Source organism: Centroberyx gerrardi, chromosome 16, assembly GCF_048128805.1.
Source record: "Centroberyx gerrardi isolate f3 chromosome 16, fCenGer3.hap1.cur.20231027, whole genome shotgun sequence".
Lineage (NCBI taxonomy): Eukaryota > Metazoa > Chordata > Actinopteri > Beryciformes > Berycidae > Centroberyx > Centroberyx gerrardi.
This window is the reverse complement of record NC_136012.1, coordinates 5,779,466-5,799,170: the sequence shown is the minus strand read 5'-3', so window position 1 is coordinate 5,799,170 and position 19,705 is coordinate 5,779,466. Positions and strand designations below refer to the sequence as shown.

The window sequence follows — 19,705 nt, the reverse complement described above, 5'->3', positions numbered from 1 at the left end:
AGTCTGAAATATGCAAGTCATTGCAGTCAGGAACACTCTTGTTATGAAGATAAAACCATTATTGTACGAATGGTAGTATTTGGCTGTACAGGTTCAGCTCTCTGTGCTCCCTGTGTGAAGCCAAGCAGCATGCTAAAGATTCAGCATGGAGTGAATGAAACCTCCATAACAAACATTACCTGATATTAAAGAGTATCTAAACTCCAAACCCAAACCTGACAGCTAATGGTGAAAAGATGGGTACTGAACTGGTCATCTGCTATTGGCTGATCTTTGGTGCCAGATGATGTCACCACCTGTTGTACTCTATAGAAGGTGACATCAACTGGTACAAAAGACCAGCCAATAGCAGAAGGTCAGTTCAGTACCCTAGTTTTCACCTGACACATTAGGTGTCAGGCTTCACCACAAATTTGCGTTTGGAGTTTAGTTACTCTTAAAATCTCTTAAAAATGAAGCCCAGCCAACCACCTACTAATGATTCATATTTAGTAATACATTTTGATTTTAGATGTAAATATGTAGCTTGCAACATGATAGCAAAGAACAAATCTAAACATTAATACTCAGTTTAGGTGAAATTGCAGCGGCAAGAGGGAAGAAGGGGACCTCAGATGGGACAGCGGGGACTACAGTTCCCAGCATTCTTAGTGAAGCAGTGATGTGATTTGCATGTGAAAAAATCATTTTGAGAAGAGGAAGTCTTAGTTGGTGGTACTGGTGCTGTAACCAAGCTCTTCAAGCTTCCAAGCTCTATATCCATTTTCATTTGAGTATTCAGAATAACCTCTTCTGCCTCCTAGGATTCTTCACAAGGCTCCAAGCAAGACATCTTCAGCGTGAGACAGTAAAGCACCACAAACGACAGTGTCTACTTCTCGTCAGAGCAAATACTGAGCTATGTAGAATTTTTTTGTGCGAGAACAGAAAAAGAAAAGCAAAAAGAAAGCAGCACAGCCAGTCAGCGGTGGCATGTGGTAGCAAGGAACCACAGGGAAGAATGAAGAGTTGGCAGCTTAAATCACTTCCTTGTTTGAAGTGTCAAACATGATTGGTGTTTGTTTGGATCAGCTGACGGTCAGGGGAACATTAACGCCATGCTTCATAAATGAAAGTGACAACATCTGAATTGACAGAAAAAAAACAAACATCCCACACAGAAGGAATATACCAAGTTTTTGGGAGATTAGCCTGTTGATCAACTTACCTGAGAACATAGACAACAAAACTACCCATGGTTCCCCGGTAGATCATTGGCTCTGGTGCTCCATGCTAACATTTTGTTGAGTGATAGCAGCGACTAGCATCATCTCAAAAGTGAGAAAATGAGAACTTGTAGCAGCTGTAAAGCTAAAACGTAAATCATTTTTTCATTTTTATATCAAGTTATGTGGCTAAGTCTGACAGTTTTGTGTTGTAGATTGGTAGTGTTTCTGTAAATTAAAACTACATTTCCCATAAAGCCCATTGCTTCCTGCCATAGAGGATGGAGGACGATGTTGCTCTGCTTGTTCTGAAGAGCAAGAAGAAGAAAGAGAGACGATACAAACCTTGATGACAGCCAATATGCATTCAGACCAGGTAAGCAAATGTCAATAATAATGAAACTATGTAATTAGAATAGTGGAAGTGCAAAGTTGTGTGTATGTGTGTGTGTGTGTGTGTGTATGTGTGTGTGTATGTGTGTGTGTGTGTGTGTGTGTGTGTGTGTGTGTGTGAGGTGTAGAGGCCGGTACAGGCTGCCAATCTTCTCATCAACGGTCTCGTTTGTTTACACTAATTATACTAATGTCTCATTATTATTGATGTGTTGATGTTCAAATTCTACACATTTAACAGGGTGATATTTTGAGTAATTAGTATTTTTGTTAATGTCAGTGTGACAGCTAGCTGCTTTAATTGGAGACACACATCAACTGGCCATAATGGAAAAAAATGCCAGAACTCTCAAAACAATAAACTGACAGTGTCTTTATGGAGCAGAAATATGCCAAGAAGAAATTTGAAAACACAGGAATAATATGATTCTGATAACGGATCAAAATGAAAATCAAAAGAGTTGTTTGTTCAGATGTCAGAGGTCAACAGTTATCAGTAGTTGGAGTTGTTTCAAAAATGTTTGAATTTTTTTTTTAATTCAAACATCATTTTTGATACTAGATACAGATACATAGATACAGTCTGTAAATTTGTCTCTATGTATAATTAGTATTAATCTCTCTACGCTTCTATCTCTATGTTTGTGTGTGTGTGTGTGTGTGTGTGTGTGTGTGTGTCTATCCAAATTGGTTAGCATACAGTGCCACCACTGTCCCTGGGGCGGACACAGCAGATGGGTGAACGCACAGGCACGCACGCGCACACACTCACACACGCACACACACACGCACACACACGCACACACACGCACACTAAATGGCTGCCCCCTTGGTACTGTTGAGTGCCTAAATACCACTGTTGCTTTGCCTCCTGGTGCCACTGTGCAAGGTCAATGGATAATACCTTATTACTAATTTTCTCTCTCTCTCTCTCTCCCTCTTCCTCTGGTAATATCTCAGGAGCCATATGTGACACACAGTTGCTGCCCATAACGCAACATCTCTCTCTCTCTGTCCCATACACATGCATGATATATGGGCAAAAATGCACACGCACTCTCTCCTACTCTCTCTTTATCAAACACACACACACACACACACACACACACACACACACACACACAGAGGTTTTGTGCTGCGGTGCCAGATGGCATGCCTCAACACAGTCAGGTGGCAAACCGTACCATTCCTGCACGTGGTTACCATGGACACACACACACACACACACACACACACACACATCAAATACTCCTCCGCTGGCTTAGTAAAGTCTGTGCTAGTGGCATTCCTCCATGAATCCTAAATGTGCAGACCTTTGCTTCAGCAATACTGGCTGAGAGGCAGCAGATTATGGTGCACATGCATGCACACACACACACACACATACATGCACGCACACACACACGCACGCACACACACACGCACACACACACAGGTGGTCTTCAGCGTAGGTAAATGCCAATGGGCAATAATCACTCACACACCATACAACTGGGTGTGTTTGCATGTCAGAAAGAAAGAAAGAAAGAAAGAAAGGAAGAAAGAAAGAAAGAAAGAACGAAAGATTTCACTGAGGCATTTGTGGAACAATTTGTTGCAATTTGTTCCTGTCTCTCTCCTCCACCCTCTCTGCCTTTCTCTCTCTCTCTCTCTCTCTCTCTCTCTCTGTCTCTCTCTCTCTCTCTCTCCCCCCCCCAGTGACCCATTTTAACAGCAGAAGCGGCTCCATAAACCACCAGACTCTCTCCGACAAAGCAGCAGCCCTCTTAAAACCTGTTGGAGGCCACCTCGCTAAATGAATTACTTCCCGAACGCTGGCCGTAAAATTAGCCTGACAGCCGTGGCAAGATTGACCATGAAAATTCAGCCGCAGTGTCAATACACAAACACCTCGGTGTTAATAAGCCACATCAACTCCGTATTTGCCAACACGCATATTTTAACTAGTGACAATGCTTTGCTTTTTTAGAATATTCGCACTAAACCAACCAGAGATTGATTGTGAGGGGAATGGGAAACATCCTACAGGTGAAGTAAATTACAGATGATATGAAGGAAATGAGAAAAAGAATAGAAGAAACCTCCTTTAAAGTAATATCCCATGACATTTGCATATAATTAAATGTCAGTTTTGCTACTCTCTGTCACTGATTATATGACACAATAGGGATTCAACCTATATCCAGTTCATGAAAGCTTTTCCATTTGCTGTTCTAAACACCGGTAGTCTGGTAGATCTTTCCTGGGATAAAAAATCCTGGGACACACTGTTTGATTGACAGGTGATCTCTGGGAAGAGCAGTGCAGAAACACCACAGCAACAAAGATGGAGACTAAATCATAATTTAAAAAAAACCACTTGAAATGATTCTGTGGAGTTTTTTTCCTCACCCACACATAACTAGTGAAGAAATGCCAAATGTAAAGTGGGAGTCATTTAGAGTGAAAGCATTTTGGCTGCACACTATGTGTGTGTGTGTGTGTGTGTGTGTGTGTACGTGCCTGTGTGTGTGTGTCTCTAATCAATGTTACTGGTTCCCTCTAAATCATTCGACCGACTAAAGAGATATTGATGAGGCACAGAGAGATTTGACAGGTGTGTGTGTGTGTGTGTGTGTGTCCTTGGTTTTTGACCTCCAGATTCTTTCGTGAGAATAAAAGAGACCATGTTCTGCCTGGAAACTATAGGGCTTCACACACACACACACACACACACACACACACACACACACACACTCACATGCACACAGTTTTTGATGTGAAGACTGGCAGAATGCGACAGTTCAATGATGTATTTTGAAGCTTTGAAAGGTTTGTTTACATCTGTAATCTTGGTAAATACTGAAGCTCCATCTGCATTTGGAGGTATGATGGGTTTTTGGAAACTGTCAGAATGCTTCTTTCCCCTCCCCACCTGAGATGCAGGTTGTGAAATAAGTTGTGGATTGCACCTTTAAGAAGCCCCCGGTTGGGAGCGTAATTGACACGATGTTTGATGGCACAGTGTGAGCTTAAATCTCATTTCTCCAACTCTCTCGCTCGCAGAGAATAAGAAAAAAAAAAGTTCCTTTCTAAAATGAAAACGAAAGAGAGGCGACGCAATGAGGGTAAGCGTTCTGGCTCGATCCGGTTCTCTCTGCGTCTGTAAAAAACCCTGCCGCCAACACACCCACGCACTCACACACACACACATACGGAAACCACCGCGGCTCGAGACATATACTTAGATTCAATTAAGAGCAAATTAAAGTAAAACAATCGGAGGAGATGAGATTTCGTCTGCTCGGGGTCGGTGTGGCGGGCCCCCGGAACAAGCTGCACACTGAGGACCGGGGGCCCTGGGAGCGAGCTGCGTGCCGGGGCCCCTGCGCTGCCTCCACCGCCACCACCTGGGTCTCTGTCTAATTAATAATCTGTGTATTCAGGGAATGAATAGAGGGATGGAGGGAGGGAGGGAGACAGAGAATTAATAACTTGTGTATTCAGGGAGAGAGAGAGAGAGCGAGAGAGAGAGAAAGAGAAGAGAGAGAGAGCATTTTCCCTTTTTCCTACTGTATATACGTGTGAGTGGCAGGCATTTTCATAGACTGAGAGTGAACCAGAGTCAGACAGAATAATAACCTTTTATTTTTACTTTCCTTTTCATTTTTTGGTGTGGGAAGCTTCCCTGTGTGAAGGGAGGGAGAGAGATGAGGTTTAGCTCCTGCTGTTCCGTCCGATGTCATACCTGCCAATTATCCTCTAAACTGGAGCTTCTTAAGGTGTGTCTCGGGACCAAAATGGTGCCGGCTGCCTCTGATGGGTGCAGGGTATCACGATTAGACACACACACACACACACACACACACACACACACACACACACACACACAGTGGAACAGAGGAAAATGACTGACTGGCAATAGAAAATGTAGGAGGAGTCGGCCTATCACAACATCTGGCTGTTTCAGAAGCACCAAGGTGGATTTCATCATTGTATGTCAGTGGAGATTCACACACACACACACACACACACACACACACACACACACACAAACAAAATAGACCCAATCAGCAGCAGAGCACCCAGCAGACTGAGGTCTTTCATGTAATTTGTTAATAGCAGAGACCCAAACCATTAAACCAGACTCGGGCCAAAGGCACCAAAGGAAATTTCATATTTTAGAGCTCAGATCCATCCAAATCGATTCGGGACAGAACGCTTGGGTTTTTGAGGCAAAAGCATAAACCTAAAGAGCCAGACAAAATCTCTTTTGGTCCAAAAAAAAAAGAAAAAAAAAGAGATATAGATGACAACAGATTGCTGTCGGCTTGCTTTGCTTTTGCAGTTGTTATGTCATGCCAGTAGATGTTTGTTGGATGCCTGACAGCGGAGCTTAGCAGCTCTGTATTCCAGTGAGATGGTGAATTCTCACAAAGATTCAACAGAATTGAAAATTTCAACCGGGGAAGAGAGATTTGAAAAAACTGTATTTGGCTGGAACTTAACTGTTGAGTCTCCTGGAGGTGTCATGGACCTAATTCAACCAAAATTCATACATACATACATGCACACACTCTTCCTCTTTCTATTTGACAACTGAGAAAAGTACAGTATGTCTAAATACTTGTTATGTAATGGAGATATTTATAGGCCATCCAAATGGGAGGGAAATTAACATTGGCCACCAGGCTATGGTCAGAAGTTTGACTACTCTACCAGCTACATTGGTAGAAAGTCCTTGAGTGGTAAAATAGTGAGAATGGCTGTTAAATCATCTGCTAAATCTTAGCTTTTCCAAACAGAAAGCCTCCATCATGTCCACAACTCCTACGTCCATGCCTTCATTCTACTGTCATCACATGAGTAATCATCACATGAGTAATCAACCCATGTCGACATTGACATGGGTTGGACACCACAGCAGCATGTATTAGCAACAGTTTTAGCTGAGAACGGCCGTTACCGTGCTGGGTCTACATCGTGACACCGCAGCAGCCTGTGGGCGTAGCCCCAGTGGCCTAATGGATAAGGCACTTGCCTCCTAAGCCAGGGGTTGTGGGTTCAAGTCCCATCTGGGGTGTTTGAAAGCAGAGTGGCGCAGCGGAAGCGTGCTGGGCCCATAACCCAGAGGTCGATGGATCGAAACCATCCTCTGCTAAATCTTAGCTTTTCCAAACAGAAAGTCTCCATCATGTCCACGACTCCAACATTCCTGCCTTCAGTCTCCTGTCATTGCATGAGTAATCAGCCCATGTGTACTTTGACATGCCTTCTCTCCTCTCTGCTGCAGTGGACACCATAGCTGCTTCCCAAGCATCGTAGCGGCGATGCAAGCAGAGCAGCTGGTAGTGTGGCCGAGTGGTCTAAGGCGCTGGATTTAGGCTCCAGTCTCTCTGGAGGCGTGGGTTCAAATCCCACCACTGCCATATGGCTTCTCTTCTACTTTATGGCAGGAAAATGTCAAAACACAGGAGACAGAGGGTGCTTGCAAAGTCCAATAAAGGAGCTTTCTATGTGCTGTAATTTGTTTTAAACTCCTAATGTCTGGCGTGCTGAGCGCTAAAATCATACTAAGCATGGTACTGTTGGTAACATGCAAATGTGTGCCTTCTCCATCATACATAATGAGAAATAGAAGCCACTGTTCACAACAGAGGTTCCTGCGGGACATGAGTATTTGGGTAATGAAAGCACTGAAGGCCTTTGTCTGCATAAGCTTTCAGACACCCACACCACAGTCAGCTATGTGTGTAGCCCTAGTGGCTTAATGGATAAGGCACTGGCCTCCTAAACCAGGGATTGTGGGTTCAAGTGCCATCTGGGGTGATTGCAAGCAGAGTGGCGCAGCGGAAGCGTGCTGGGCCCATAACCCAGAGGTCGATGGATCGAAATCATCCTCTGCTAAATCTTAAATTTTCCAAACAGAAAGCATCCATCATGTCCACGACTCCAACATTCATGTCTTCATTCTCCTGTCATCACATGAGTAATCAACCCATGTCGACAGTGAGATGGCTGAGGCAATTTCTGTTCCCGGCCACTGCAGGACTCTTGCTCTTGCTATTAAACACCAATGCCAGCCATCCTCATTTAAAACACACTTGACACCTGATTCTATAAAGTGACTCCCCCTCTAATAATCTGGGTTAAATGTCGTATTTAGACGGAAACAACAAAAACTGACAGATCAACATGAGCTACAACACCAAGTAAACATGCACAACTGTCAAAGAAATGCAATTAAAGCTGCATTAGGCAATTTTGCACATTGGCGGCACCAAGTGGCAGCAAGAGGTAACTGTTTGAATTGTGAGGACTTCATTACCCAGAAGTCATGTAACATAACATCAGTCGTCGGACCTAGGTGACTTCTTTGTGTGTGGTGGGGTGGATATGGGTGTTACAAGTGATACAGTGGATACAGTGGAGAGATCAAGGACTCTGATGCCCTTTTGCTGTCTTTCAATTGGGAATGAATTCTAAGATTCCAACATGCTCTTGTGTAGGAACACAAGATTAGACACAATATCTGTTCCGGCACAAAAACCCTGTTGCAACGTTTTTGATGTCGACAAGGGTTTCATTTTAATAGCAATTCGCCCTCTGGGGACAATGTTGCTTTGAACCGAAGACTTGAGTCAGTTTTTATCTCTCTCTCTTTGGCTCTTGTTGATCTCTGTCTTTCATTCACTCATCAAACCAGCCTCGCGCAACAATGATCTCAGACATTTTTGTTTCTCCATTCCTCACTCATTTTCTTGATATATCTCTCATTCTCTTGGTTTTTTGCTGTTTCCTTTTGTGCACAACCAAAGTGTAGAAATCAGCTGCGTATTCCTAAATACATTTGACAGACACCTGCCATCAGTGAGGACATACATGGCTTTCGATTGTGCTGGCAAATTGTTAAAATCTTTTTCCCCATGTTTCCATGTTTGCAGGAAATGGAGGGAACAGAGAAAACACATTCAGCTGAGATCACATTACAGACTAATTTTCTGCAAATGCAACGGTCACCAAGTTGTGATGAGTTTTACAATTAAGCAATAATACACTCAAGGTCATGCTCTACCATTAGATGTGGACACTGATGTAGTACAACAATTTTCATATATAAAATAATATAAAACAGCATTTTCAATTGTTTTTTTGCAAACAAATGTAGTTCCTCAAGACTGACCATTGCTACAGTATGTAAAATCAAGTCAAGTTTATTTGTATAGCCCTTAGTCACAGTTACAGTCTCAAAGGGCTTCACAAAGCCCACATTATGAAACAACAACAATAAGTGAAAATGACAAGACCCTCAATGAGAACAAGGAATAACACAAAGAACCGCTTCTACCCTGACAGTTCCTCACGTGGGACCATCATTATGAACACGTTTCACAGCCAAGCTTTGTTCAAACCCACAGAAATGTATTTTAAATTCTAGTCAAGATCCCAAGGTTTCCAAAGACAACAAATATGTCATGCTGAATTACAGGGGAATGTGGATAAAATGGTGCACAAATATCTATTTTTTTTGTCCATTTGTTGTAGTGGTGAAGCCATAAAAAATGCATCTTGGATTTGAATATTTCACTCAATATAAGCAGCTATAGCTTAAATGAAGCGCTGGAACGAGCAGATACAGAATATGTCGTACAGTGTGGAAAAATGTTTTTTATAACTTTGAAGTTACTTAAAAGGAAATTTAAGGGGAAACTCAGGGTGCAAGGGGTTAAATACTGATACTATGGACAATCCAAAAGTAACGACAACAACATCAAAACTGCAGCCACAGTAAATAACTCTGACAATATTAACAATGCATGAAAGCATGCAATCGTATTTGCTGTGAATCTGACTGTTCTCCATGGTGCAGTGTTTGAATTAGGAGTCGCCTCTGCAGTGTCACGGCGATGTTTTGACTGGGAGCGCTGTATCGTTCCATCCGTCTCTGTCATTTTCTACTGGCAAGAGAGAAAGATCAAAAGTTGTGTCCTTTTGAGCTATTTGCATCCCTGCTGGCCTATAGGATCAAATCCCCACCGCTCCTCCTCCTGCCTCTGTCTCTCCTCCTCTGGTTTTTCCAACTGTCTGAATAAATAAAATAACACACTAAAGATGAGTGGCCCGCTGTCACGGAGCAGATGCTCATAAGACGGGAACTAGCAATATTGATACTGCCACTGTCTCTGTCAGTCTCTTTATCATCCGTCAGTGAATTGCTTCACATGAGAACGCCGGCTGAAGGCAAGGTGCACATTCCAATTCAGCGTTCCTAGGTTCAAATGTTTATTGCTAGTTTTATGAACAATTGAAAGATAAATGTTCATATTCTTTTTTCTCTTCCCTGTGTAGACTCACTAGCTGTCATGGTTAAAGGGGAAAAATGAAATCTGAATGAATAAAGGATATTTTTAAAATGTAATACAAGGACAATATAAGCAAAAAAACAAATAATTAAATGAATAAACAGTTTTAACCGATAAGACCATTTGCCATACTGGCTCTAAATCATGACACCACAGCTGGCTGTAGGTGTAGCCCCAGTGGCCTAATGGATAAGGCACTGGCCTCCTAAGCCAGGGATTGTGGGTTCAAGTCCCATCTGGGGTGATTGAAAGCAGAGTGGTGCAGCGGAAGCGTGCTGGGCCCATAACCCAGAGGTCGATGGATCGAAACCATCCTCTGCTAAATCTTAGCTTTTCCTAACAGAAAGCATCCATCATGTCCACGACTCCAATGTCCATGCCTTCATTCTACTGTCATCACATGAGTTGATGCAGGCCGACATATCAGCATCAAAATGTATCCATGCATCAATGTCAAAATGTTTGCTGGATGGGGTTTCAGAAGAGATTTCAAAATACAAACAGAATCTATCCGCATAATATCTTTAAGCAGTTTATTCCAAAGCAGATGGGTTCTGAACTGTAACACAATGACCTTTAGTATATTTAGTTTAGTGTCTTGCCTCAAGACCTGAGTCTGGACTTTTGCTCATAAGAATGTAGACTGGGGCTTACCTGCTGTCAAAGTAATACGATTTTAAAATCAGATCATTCATATTATACTTTGATGATGATAGGTAGTTAAAGGAATAGTTCACCCAAAAATAAAAATTTGGTCATTATCTACTCATTCTCATGCCAGTACAAACTCGGGTGAGTGTTTTTTCTTCATACAACTTACCTGGAGTTCTCCAGGCTCGCTGCTGGAGGAGCTTCTTCCAGTGAATGGGGAGCCGGACGTTCTGCTTCAAAAAGGGCAATAAATGTCCAAAAAATTACTCCATAAAGCTCGTGTAGTATAATCAAAGTCTTCTGATGAGGGATGATCGCTCTATGAGTCGAAAAAAACTAAATTTGATCCATTATTTCATGAAAATCCGAGTCGATCGGCAGTACATTTACTTCCACATTACCAAACCTCACGAGATGGAGGTCTCACTGTCGCACACACAAACCTTGCGCGGCCACGGTGGCCTCGCGAGGTTTTGGTAATTCCTTTAACTATTCTTTTAAGTGAAATGGTGTGTGACGAATGCTGGTATGTCCTAATAGTCTGACCAACAAATATATTGGATGTTAATAATGTTTTATTATATTATATTTACATTTTATTTATTTTTGTCTCTTCTCTTATTACTGTTTTCCTTCTCAAGTCTGTATATATTGCCTAATTTCTTCGCTTTTCTGTATTTCTTAACAAAGTGTCACTTTTAAAGGTTCATATTCTCCACTTTCCAGTGTTTTATTTTATGTCTTGAGGTCCATTCAAAGCTGTGTGTGTGGTGTCATGTACCAAAAACACTCTCAATCCATTTTTATTCATCCATTTTATTTAATCCGTTCATTTTCCAGCATCTCTCTGAGCCTTACCAAGAACAGGCTGTTTCTGTCGCTGTGTCTTTAAGGCTCATTAATATTAACGACCCTCTGTTCTGATTGGCTAACCATTTCAAGAGTGAAACATGAGACACCGCGGCCCGGCAGCTACAGGTAGGGAAAACTCTCCGGTAATAAACAATGACAACCGCTCAACCTCTTTGAAAAAAACACTTTGTTAGTCTATTATTTCTTACAGAAATGATAATGAGCGAACCTTTGTGACGCCACAAAGTTACGGAAGTCCAAACGGCTCGTTTAGAGGCTCGCTTTTCTAATATGGATTGTGTGGATTTAGTTGGCGACCGTGCGTTTTGATACTTTCACCATGTTTAGATAGCACATCCAACTCCTTTATATTCAAAGAGGCAAGGGGGATCCTGTTTTACACCATATGGGACCTTTAAGCGTTTTATACTGTTTTTGATTTGTGAGAAACTCAAAGATTTTAAAATCAACTGCACTACTAGTTCTTCTTCTAGTAGTCAGTTTAATGAGGTAAAACTGGAGTGAAATGGTCATTCTGTGTAGTTTCAGCGACTGACACAAGAAAGTTGCATTGATCAATTTGAAGAAATGAACGCATGGATGACTTTCTCCAGATAAGTAAAAGACAAAAACCTGACTTTTTTCTTTTATCTCTCTCAACTGATAGAAGCAGGACTGAGCAAACTTTTTTTTCAGTTGTTCATCAAAATTGAAATGAGAGTCAAGGTTGCCCTGAGACTTCTTGTGAAAGGTTTTACATTATCAGTGAACTGTAGGGAGAGAATGGAGAGAGAGAGAGAGAGAGAGAGAGAGAGAGGAATAAGGTAGAGACGGCGAAAAAAGACAAAGTCAGTATAGAATACAAAGAAAGAGGGAGATAGCTATTTTGTTTCCCATTTGAATTCTAATAAATCCCCACCGCAGCGCACTCGCACCACACACACACACACACACACACACACACACACACACACACACAGAGTAGGCCAAGGTAACTGACTACTCCGAGGACACAGTGTCCCTAAAATTACACTCTAATCCTCAACCCACACATCTCATTATGGTGCCTGAAAATCATCTGCACTATTTCTCCCTTTTCATGTATTTCTTCCCCTCTCTTCTGTTTCTATCTGTTTTTTCTTTTTCCCTCTCAATCTCTCTCTCTCTCTCTCTCTCTCTCTCTCTCCAATGTGAAATCTCAATCTCACACACTATTTGTCACTCTCAGCCTCTCAATCCTCTCTTCATCGCTATCTATCATTGTCTCTCTCTATCTTTTTCAGTCTCATTTCACCCCAACCACACTATGCAAAGATCTGAAATGTCCCTTTAAATTGTATTACTGCTAATATTAAAGTAGTAATCCACGCCATTTTCATATAAATAAATGTCTGTTTTGCTACTGTCTATTGCCAGTTGATATAACATAATAGTGATTCAACCTATATCCAGTTCAAAGCTTTTCCATTTGCGCCACCTACAGAAACTCAAACTGCAACAGAAAACCCAAGCCCACACTGCTTGCTTGACAGCTGATCTCTGGGAAGTGCAGTGCAGAAACACCACAGTGATGAGGCTGAGCACCAAAGATGGAGAAATAAAAAAAAAAACAGAAAAAAAAAGAAAACTCGAGGATTACCACTTTAACTTGAATGCTTTCTCTACAACTCAAAGATTCCAATCAGAAATCGCACCAACCGGCACGTAACTAACCCTGCACCCAGAGGCCCATCAAAGTTTCACCTGTTCAGCCTAGTTGACTTTAATCAGAGCACATAGATCCCCTGGCATAGATCTAAGCATGCAGAAATCCCTCTATGTTATTACTCGTCTCTTAGATTGGACTCCCATCCTCCAGCCGCCGTCAGACATTCATTTGCTTTCCCCTCCTGACTCAAACCTCAAACATCAAATGTAAACTCCGCAAATCTCGTCTATTCCGCTTAAAGTAGATCTACAAGCGCTCTGCTGTCATTGTCGGCCAATTACAGATCTCAACTCGTAGAGATTAGACTACAGATTACTGATTTGGACCATGCAGATTAAATAAGAAGTCTATTATCTTCCTTGCGCTTTGCTCTGTCTGAAGCAGGAGAAGTTGTAATCCATAGTGTAGTATGTGTGAGGTAGGTTTGTGTGTATGTGTGTGTGTCTCAACTCTCTATATAAAATCAGCCTCATATCCCTCCTTGCTCTATTAAGCCTGTGATTAGCCTCTATGACAGACAGGACCAAGCTTAGCGCTAACACCGCTCAGCTTGATCAAAGACGCACGCACACACACACACACACACACACACATACACATACAAAGGTGCATGTGTATTTATACTCACATTCGTGACACTCAGATGCCAATACATGAACACACACAAACACACACATTTGATTACAAGCTGTAAAATCAATGATTACCAACCTGTTTCTTTGCGTGTTCATGCATATGTGCTTGTATGTGTGTGTGTGTGTGTGTGTATGTGTGTATGTGTGTGTGTGTGCGTGCGTATTTCCAGAGTAAAGTCTCTGGTAATGAGGTTGGACTTTCCTAACAAGTGGTTCTCCTTCTTTCTGTCACCCCAAAAACAGATTAAAAAAAAAAAAAAAAAAAAAAAAAATCTTGAATCCATCCTCCTCTCATCAAAGAGCGAGGGATTAAGGGGGAAGGTAAAAATAGCCCACATGAAGAGAGACGGATAAGACTTTCTAGCTGTGGGCTGATAGCAAAAATCTGGCCCCCGTCCTCTCCTTCTCCCTCTCCTCTTGCTTTTATCCTCCCTTCATCCTACACTCATTTTTTTTTTCACCCCGTAAGCTTTGACTTTAAGCATTTCACTTGTGCTGTGGAAACCTTGTAGGACCAATTTGTGTTTTATTACTGTATTCGGAATCAGAAGCATAATCCACTGAATCAGTCAAATTTAGCGACGTAATCCTATTATGTGGCTACGTTTGCCGATGAAATTCATAGAATGTGGAGTTTTGTGCAGGTGTCAAAGTGTGGCGCTTCTCTCCCCGCTCCTCTTCTATCCTAATTATCCTCCACGCATCCGACAGTCATTATTATACGAGCTGGGATTCGTATGCGAGCTGAATATCCGCCAGCAAAAAGCATCTTTGATAAGATAATAGGAAAATGTCAAGAGCAACAGTGTGTATAAATATCAATAGCATGACACTATATCATTTTACAAACCTCATGAGTTCCTTATTGACTTCCTCATCATTTCACTGTTTCACAGCTATATGAGAAGTATATGGAGAAGTCCATTCTCCATAAACTGCTTACACAGCCATTTTTAAATGACTGCTAAACCCTCCCTTTTGCCAGGCTAGACTGATATTCATGCTGTAGTATATTAGTTCTTTTAGCTAACAGCAGGGTTAGCTCAATTCAATTCATGAATGAACTCATCAATTTCAATTGGAAATTTGAATTTGAATAGGAATTTCCAGAAGTTGAATTGAATTCAATGAAATTATGTGAAATTCCATGTTTTTTTGTTTTTTCTTACCACATATCTGAGATTACACACTGTTATATTTATCAATACTGAATATCATAAAATGTTACAGAGACCTTACAGGTGGTATTTGATGCAGAACATGTAATTGTAATACAATACATACATTATGATTGATTTGTTTAACTGTGTTTTATTTGATTCATAATGTTTGATTTATATATAATGTTTAGCAAGTTGAGACAAACTCTCCTAGAAGTGGAATTTCATGTAATTTCATGGAATTCTGTTTCCTGTCATTCCAAATCAATTCCAGTTCTGTTTCCTTAGAGCTGGGTACAATTCCAATTCCAACTGCAGGAATTGAACTGGAATTTACCATGCATTCTCAATTCAGTTCATGAATGGCCCCAACACTGACTAACAGTATTATAAAAGGTCCTTGTGTGTCACGCTGGTGCTGTGCGACTATTGAAAACCTGTGCAGAGCAAAGTGCTACTTTGTTAAAAGTTTAAACCTCTTGTTCAAAGTTTTACCCTTTACCGCTTAGGGCTCTGAACACCTATGCCATACTAAACTAAGCAAGCAGTGGAACTCTATTGGCAGCTTTATGAGCAGGTGGGGACGCAGACGAGCAGAGATCCACTGACGATAGGAGGCGATAATAGAATTAAAGTCCTTTGTGGGGAAGGTTGAAGTCGCCCGGGAGAGAGAAGGGTGTCACGTCTTCAGGAAATGTACTGATAAGGGTGCCAAGCTCTTCTGGGAAATTGTCAAGTGGGCCTGCAATAAAGGACAACAATGTGAAGAAGGGCAGAGTGGGTTACAGTGACAGGAATTGAAATTAGGGCCGCAGTGTTTAGTCGGTGTCATCGACAATGTTGACTGTGCAAATGCATCGATTTTTGCATGGGCTATTCACGATCGATGCATCGCTTTGTTTTGAACATGGCTTCAGCCGGCCCTAACCCTGCATATACATATGAGAAATTGAAAAAAAAAAATCAACACTATCAACAGAAAGACAATAATATGGCACTCTATTCAGTAGTTGCTACTGTATGCACAGACACCAGAGCCATGCAACTTGATGCACATATCAGCGCAATAGCATGGCAAATGTTATTCATGCTAACTAAGCTAGTTAGCGTGCTATAGGCAGGTGACACTAGCTAGGCTATTGCTTTGAATAATGGCAGAATTACTATTGAACTTTTTACAGCATGGAGGAAGCTGAATGAAATGACCTGCAGAGAAAATGTCTTGCTGTCAGCTTTAATAATAAGCTATCTGGCCAACACAAGTGGGCTACTATAGCTGGCTAGGTGTATAAACTGGACTGTAACATACACTGAATGTACAACATATTAGGGACACTTGCTCTTATCATGAAGCAGACTGATGAGGTGAATCCTGGTAAAAGCCATTATCCCTTATTCATTTCACTTATTACATCTCTACCAATCACAAAGGAGATGTAGATAAAGAGAAGCAGACGAGTTAGAGAAGAATTTTGAAGCTTTGAGACAAGTGAGATGTGGATTGTGCAAAAGGGGCTTCAACTCAATATCAGGAAGATATGGAATAGATATGTAATATGCTGAAATGTAGTTTGGTTACACTGACTTCGTTGACGTTGAAATGTTCAATTGCAAAGGTTTTCTCAAATGAAGAAACAGATAAGTGTGAGAGCAAAGGAACGAAAGAAAATGACACCTGAAGCTGCAGCAGAGAGAGCGGCGATATTAGCATGGCTGTGATCTGCCGTATGTCTCAGTGAGAACAAAGGAACAGCAGGGAGGCATCATGTGAGATGATCTGCTCTCTGGACCGCTGATGAACCGCTCCATACACCCTCCTTCAACCAGGGTCTCAGTGCAAGGAGGCCTAGGAGAGAAGAACAGATGGGTGGAGGAAGAAAAGTGATGGAGACAAATAGCCAGAATGCTGTGGCCTTCCTATGACTGCCTTGTCTTTGACACTGACAAGTAACAATACTGCTGACTAGATCCCTATTCTGTTCAATTCTGTTCTACACACACACAAACACACACAAATAACATACAGAGTGCATGTGTCTCACCCTTCGTCTTCTTCACCTTCTCTGTATGGAGAATGTGTTGCAGCCGTAGCTAGAGATGCAGTGAAGCCTGTAAGGTGAAAAAAGCTATTTTCTTATAGATCTATTCAACTGAGGAATGCAAGCACACACATCTGCGCACACACACATATGCACAGGTACACACACACACACACACACACACACACACACACACACACATCCTATTGATCAGTAAAGCTGAAGTAACAGCTTCTGTCTCCGTTAGCGGCAGAAGTTTAAGTCAGCGTGAAGGTGAGAGAGATGAGGTTTCTGTGTGTGTGTGTGTGTGTGTGTATTTCTGTATACGCCTCTGTGCATTGTTGTCAGGGTGCGCTGTTTACAACAGCGAGGTGTCATCTGCATCTCATTCTTTCAACATCCTTTAAGAGGCTTTCACGCCAATCTCTCCCTCTCTCTCTCTCTCGGTGCTGCTTCTCTCTCTCTATCCCTCTCTCTCTCATTCTCTCCCCCTCTAGAAAACACAAATCTGCAGTGTCATGGAGTAGCCTCTTTTTTTTTTTTATAAGCACCTCTTCATCCCTCTTCAGCCTCCAAAGCCAAGCCCTCAAATTTATGGATGGGAATGCCAGCCAGTAGTTTCAATGAAGCTTCCACACTCAGAATTCAGAGTCAGAATTGGTCCAGTTGTCAGAACTGATTAAATATTATTTTTTTAGAGCATTAAATAGCATTATGATAATGAATTAATGATGTTTTACAGGCTATCCAGAGTTTTTCTATATGGTTTTGATACACATTTTCATGAAAAAGATGCAGGAAAAGTATCTTCGGTATTGATTCCCATCCTCGGCGGGATCCAAGCCCCCTAACCTTTGGAAGTGTGAGTGCCTCGCTCTACCCACTGAGCCGGAACAGTCCCAGTGCATTGTGGGTAACATCACAGAGACCGAGCCTTCAGAGATTAAAATGTTGGACAAACAGCCTTTTCCTAATCAATACCCATCACCACCAGGACGATAATGTATTTATCCTGCATTAGTGCTACAGTGGTAGCTGTGGTTGAAGTCTCCAATCCTTTTATCATTATTATCATATTGCTGTGTACTTTTATCATACTTGTCTGCTTCAGGTGTTTTTTTTTAATTTATTTTTTTATTTCATAGTTTATTTAATTTCTGTTCTGCAATATTTTGGTATTTATTCCTCTCTTATTGTGCTTTTTCTCCTCTCTTTATTTTATCATTCCCCATTTCAGTGTTTTATGCTTTTATCCATTAATTATAGGAAAAATGTCCACATTCACGTGGTATGTATTTATGACAGTCATTAATTTGCACAGCAGCAACAGCAACGTATGTGTAAATATAAATACATACTGCATGAGTGCGGACATTTTTCTATAGTTTGTTTTTTGAGTCAAGCACGCCTATTCTCTTTATTTTATGCTTTTATCCGTTGTATTGAGCACTTTGAGCTGCATTGTCTGTATGAAAGGTGCTATATAAATAAAGATTATTATTATAATTATTATTATTATTATTATTACCCTGCATCTATCCTGAATTAGCACTTGTTGTTATAGTTCATCATGCATCAATCCCGTATCTATCCTGCATTACCTCTGCTGCTCAGAAAGCATTTGACAGTGTGATGTGCAGGATGTAAACCCAAACACCAAATTTTCACAATATCGTATTATGGCATAGTAAAAAGAACATATTAAAACAGCTTTGGAATGTGTTTTGAACTCATATCATTAAGATATTTAGGTCCGGGTTTCACTGAACGATGCAGGTAGCAGCTATGCAACTACGGACGCCACCTCAACTTTCAATTTAGCACTATATTTAGACAAGTATTCAATGTTGGTGCAGGCTGTCATATCAACATCTATTCAAAATGTTTGCCGGGGAGAGGTGACTGAGAAAATAGAGGGAGAAATGAGTGGGGAAAGGGGAGATAGAGTGAGAGAGAGAAGGAGAAGGTGAGTCATAGCTGGGTTTCCATCCAAGCATTTCCATACACACATATACAATACATTAGAATGTATTGAATGTATTGAATTTGGCCAATATATGGGGCCAGTATTAAAAATTTTTTTACAAATGGGATCTGGTCTGATATGGAAATGGTGCTGTTAGATTATATATTTATTGTAGAATTGATCAATACTACACTGGTTGTCTATGGGAAGCTCTTAACCTGAATTTATTTGAATGCAACATTTTGATCAGATTCTACCCAAGTGTGTATGAATATCTTCTTATTCTTCTCATTATTGATACAAAATTCCGGTCAATCCAAGAATATTGGAATATGAATATTGTTCCCTCACCAGAATCTTATTGAATGAGAAAAGCTGAATAGAAACGTCCTAAATATCATAAATAACTTTTTTACACTTGTGCTTGTCAGTGTTAATAAAAAAATAATGCAGGATAGATGCAGAATAAGAGATTTCTATGGACTACTATGGCTACCACTATATGTTTAGATACATTAGTAAATACTTTTTTCATTGTTAAGGCAGATTTTTCATTTTTACGGAGTTCACGGAGTTCTCTGTCTTTTGTAAACTCGCTCCTTCACGCCTCGTTCCCTATGCCAAATATTCAATTTTCCAAGAAATCCTTCCCAAGAACACAGTAATAGAGTGGGAGTCGTTCACTGCTGCAGTCAGTCCATGCAGTAAAATGTCGCACTACTGTGATGGATTGATCTGCAGTGGGTGATGCGGA

General features: G+C 41.1%; 4 non-coding genes across 4 annotated transcripts; all 4 read left to right on the top strand.

Moving 5' to 3' along the window:
• The first annotated feature begins 6,587 nt into the window (after positions 1–6,587).
• On the top strand, positions 6,588–6,660 carry trnar-ccu (transfer RNA arginine (anticodon CCU)). The gene has a single exon. It is a non-coding gene; the product is annotated as a tRNA-Arg (tRNA).
• Positions 6,661–6,666: 6 nt separating this feature from the next.
• On the top strand, positions 6,667–6,738 carry trnam-cau (transfer RNA methionine (anticodon CAU)). Its single transcript has one exon. It is a non-coding gene; the product is annotated as a tRNA-Met (tRNA).
• A 186-nt stretch (positions 6,739–6,924) lies between these two features.
• trnal-uag (transfer RNA leucine (anticodon UAG)) lies at positions 6,925–7,006 on the top strand. Its single transcript has one exon. It is a non-coding gene; the product is annotated as a tRNA-Leu (tRNA).
• Positions 7,007–10,111: 3,105 nt separating this feature from the next.
• trnar-ccu (transfer RNA arginine (anticodon CCU)) lies at positions 10,112–10,184 on the top strand. Its single transcript has one exon. It is a non-coding gene; the product is annotated as a tRNA-Arg (tRNA).
• Positions 10,185–19,705: the final 9,521 nt, after the last annotated feature.